At 45.0% G+C, this 4,304-nt stretch overlaps 1 long non-coding RNA gene across 2 annotated transcripts; it reads right to left on the bottom strand.

The window, feature by feature from the left end:
• Positions 1–1,964: 1,964 nt before the first annotated feature.
• LOC135807162 (uncharacterized) lies at positions 1,965–3,945 on the bottom strand. Of its 2 annotated transcripts, XR_010551490.1 has the most exons (3): positions 3,537–3,937; positions 3,274–3,444; positions 1,965–2,450 (listed from the first exon to the last, which is right to left on the bottom strand). It is a non-coding gene; the product is annotated as an uncharacterized LOC135807162 (long non-coding RNA). The 2 variants fall into 2 exon arrangements; XR_010551489.1 differs by having other exon boundaries at positions 3,274–3,945.
• Between the last annotated feature and the right edge of the window lie 359 nt (positions 3,946–4,304).

Raw genomic sequence — 4,304 nt, 5'->3', positions numbered from 1 at the left:
AACAGCATCAGTGGCCATCATGATATCAGTCACGAGAGATCCAGTGAGATCCAGAGGGAGAGAGAGAGAGAGAGAGAAGGCTTGAGCAACGAAACAACAAAGGCAGTTGTGAGTGAATGGAGGACTGTGCTTGCACATATATACCCTTTTGACCGCCGCCGAGTTTGAAATAACATCCTATGGGAGGTGACGACCTTGGAGAACACGGTGAAATTGTTCAAGAATCAACCAATCAGAGGACACGGTGAGCAGATGATAAGATTTAACCAATCACAGCACGACTTGCACTTGACCTGTCGGAACATGTCTCGGTCATGACTGAACGTGTCTCGACCATGTCTCAGAACAGGTTCCCGAGAGTGTAAATCTCCAACGCATTGCTAACATCGATGACGTACTGCAGTCTTGGTAAATTGATAGAGTATGTTGGCAAGATCAGGTGGGAGAGAGGTCACGTGATCTACTAAATAATCCAGACTGTAGTCATGCCAACAATAGGCATCTATTAGAAGATGCATCATGGACAGGTCTGCAGGTGACATCAAGGACAAATTAACTTTCAGAGTGTTCAGCTGTCTAGCGGACAGAGGACCCTTGATGTGTTCCATGAGATGTAGAAGAAACATCAGTGGAAAACATGATGGAAGAGGTTGTGTAATGCGGCTGCTTCTCAACCATGATACATTACTGCGCGGTAAAGAAGAACGCAGTGTGCGCACTGCATCATGATCCTCATGAAGTATACACGATAATGCTATTGCATAGTTCATGCTTTTATAGCTGCTGGACTTCTTCATTGCTTGCAATGCCTCTTGAACAGGGTGAAACTGTGCATGCGGTAAAGTGAAGTCGATCTTGTTGAGAAAATGTACAAGATGACGATTCACACCTTGAATGCGATCGGAATCCGTGTAGGTCTTTATGCTAGTACAACGCTCTCTCCACTTTACCTCGGGCATGTAAATGTCAGCCATTACCAATCCACACTGAGAACAAACTCTATGACCAGCATGCTCAACTTGTTCTTCACGATGATAACACACTTCTTCACTTTCCTCTATCTCCTTCTTCTTCTTCTTCTTCTTTTCCTCCAGCGCACATTGCTTCTTTGAACGAACATAAGCATACAGGATCTCAAATTCAGAATCCATTTTCACTGCACCACAACAATTTGAAACTGACTGGATCATCATTCAAGAACACACCTTTTATACTTACATAATCATGACACCATATTACCTTATTGTTTAGGGTAGAGCATAACACCCCAATACATATTTTCAATAATACCCCCTTTTTTTTGAGGTAGGGGCACCCCTGGCTCATATTTTTATCCGCAAAAAAACCGGGCCAAAAATAATTTTCACCGCAAAAATGGGGTACTATTAGTACCCCATTTTTCAATAATACCCCATTTTTTGGGACCCGGGCGCCCCCTGGCCCAGAACCCGCTCGTCCATTCCTACTGTGGTGATTGAAGACCCATGGAAGAATTTATTATGTTCAGAATGATGTCCTAAGAATATAAAATAAAATAATTCTAGGGAATTGTCATAGGGTATTTTTGGAAGGATGGAGACAGAGAGAGAGAGAGAGCACTGTTTGAAGTGTTTGTCTCACTGTAATTACTCCAGATTATTGAATGTTGTATGATCTACTTCAAAAAGAAGTACTCTATATTTTCCATAATGTTTTTTCCTGATTTGCGGGATCTCTTCTTTTGCTGTTTGCGTGTTTACAGGAAGTGGCTGTCTGGTGTAACTGCACCAGATCCTGGGGAAATTAAGTCAGATGCAGAGGCAGGGTCGTCCAGTGATGCAACACTGCCGTTCTGTGTGCAACGTTACCGCTAATACCCCCGGCGAAAACACAAAAAAGACAAACACGTGAAAAGACTACAGTATTGACCGTTCTGCTAATAAATGCAGGACTGCTCCGACAGTCGATAATCGAAACACAGAGCACCAGCATGATGTTTTCATATTGGGAACCACACAACAGCTCAATTCTCAAGCCCAAAAATTGATGAATACAAATACAGAGCGACGCAACAAGAGGTCATCCGGCAACCAAACAAACCTGGGTCTAATGCACTGAATAGTCCTGAAATACGCAGGCCAGACAAAGCAGTGCAAGCACATAATGTTACAAGGTATATGCATTGCAGAACAAAGTGTAACCAAAGATACACAGGGATATAGCTGCACACTTGTGCATGTGCTCGCTCAGCCCAAGAACACACGATCATGATGATAGAAACAATCCGGGGGAAACACGCTAACACCGAAGTAAGCGTCAACACGTAAATAGTGCAGCTCTGAAAAAATTACATTGACATGAACATTGGTGTGTCGAGTAGTATCAGGCTTGAATAATCATCCAACCAAGTCTTCATCAGGTCCCAGACGCTGAGATCGCACGCCGAATGTGAAGTGCATCTAGCCTTGAACCTGTCGCACAAGGCACACATATATGGCAAAATGACATCCACTCTGATTATTTCCAGAGGCCAATCATGACAGAACACAGAAATGAAACCACGGGCTCAACCAAGTAAACGCAAAGGAAGTTAGTCAAAATAATCCATGCAGTGCTCTTTTAATTGCAGCGATGACTGCAGCGTGGCGTCGTAGTCCGATACCCGCTGAGCACAGACACAACTCCATTCGTCAGGGGCAAGACATACTCTTTTGGAATAAAGTCATAAAGTACAGCGTTCCAATGACATTACGGACACCTCGTGTAAATGCATGGTCTGTTCATCTGGCTGACTCGGCCACGCATGAGAGTGTGTGCATGTACATGCGCGCGCTTGCGCGCGCGCACACACACACCATGTATTCGGTGCGTATGGTGTACCAGTTGCGGGACAATGAAGATGGAATCATTATCATGATGTTACATGTACACAAGAGTACATAACCCCCCAGAGTGTGCAACGCCTGATCCAGCTCTGCATAGGGTCTTGGTCGAGAGCGGAGTCGGATCTTTGCGTCATAATACCGTACACATCTGAGGGGAACCCGGGGAGTCGCGGGTACTCTTGGATCAAAAACAATGGTGCCCTGCCTAGAGACCGGCCTTGCGCTGGTGTGGAGTGTACGCATGACATCAGAAGATCCGATTCCGCTCGACCAAGACCCTATGCAGAGCTGGATCGGCGTTGCACACTCTGGGGGGTTATGTACTCTTGATGTACATCTACAGTGTATGTTTGAGTGTAAAGTAAATTTTATTTTATTGGACATTTCTTCGACACAACTAATTACTTACTTCACATGTTCGCATTTCTCATAATCGATCCACCTGCACTCCGTATCAGTCGAGGAAAAATTCTCCCAGATATACACTAGTCACCACAGCCATGTGATGACATTGGGATGGGCCCCAAGCAGTGCACGATTGCACTCTCTAGTTACAATCATTGAAATTTGGCCAGATTATCTGTGAAGACAAAATGCAATGCATAGCGCCAATCGATGGATGAAGAGAGAGTTTGTAAATACCCATATCTTTCCACTTGTTCAGGAGCTTACCTTTTGGAGTTCACACCGTTTACACGATCTCTCATGCTGTCTTGCACCTTGGTTTTGTTGACCATGGATACGCCAACCCAGAAACCATTCTACAGGAGCTACTAATGCAGAGCGTTTTTCACGCTCGATCTCGGCGATCTACCTTGTCACGCCAATAAAATCCTCCATGACACTGGCTACAGTCACAAGAGACGTCTCAGTAAGGTAATGAGCACGACAACATCGTCGAGATCAAGGACAAAGAGAAAACAAAACACTCACTGAAAACAGCAAAGAAGAAACGAAGAAATGTACACGATTCCTATATGTTGCCACTGACAACTGGGTCGGTGGGGACGACGCTACTTTTGTTTGTCCCCAGTGGGATCGTTGCTATGCGTATCGAAGGAACTGTGACGTCATCACTTAACAGCCCCATTATGTAATGACAACGGTTGCGTTACCATGGTTACCATGGTTACTGTTCGGGTAGTCTACTGTTTTCTTGCCGCCAAGCCTTGATGCTTTTTTGTTCCAGACCTTCTGTTGGCCAAGTCGCACTGGGCAGCGCATGGCATATCGTGTTCCGAGGCCTTCTACTTCTAGCTAGTTTCCTGCGCATACTAATACAGTCCAGATCGACCAGAAGTTTTAACTAATATGGCATCCTCCATGATCCATCCATCCATCCACCCATCCACTCATCCATCCATTCATCCATCCATCCATCCGGGTCTTTTTTGGATCGGACCGATTCAGACAAGGAGCGCTTCACTATCTCGTGACTTG

Source organism: Sycon ciliatum, chromosome 1, assembly GCF_964019385.1.
Source record: "Sycon ciliatum chromosome 1, ocSycCili1.1, whole genome shotgun sequence".
Classification (NCBI taxonomy): Eukaryota; Metazoa; Porifera; class Calcarea; order Leucosolenida; family Sycettidae; genus Sycon; species Sycon ciliatum.
Note: the sequence above shows the minus strand (reverse complement) of the source record. Positions and strands in the feature narration are given on the sequence as shown.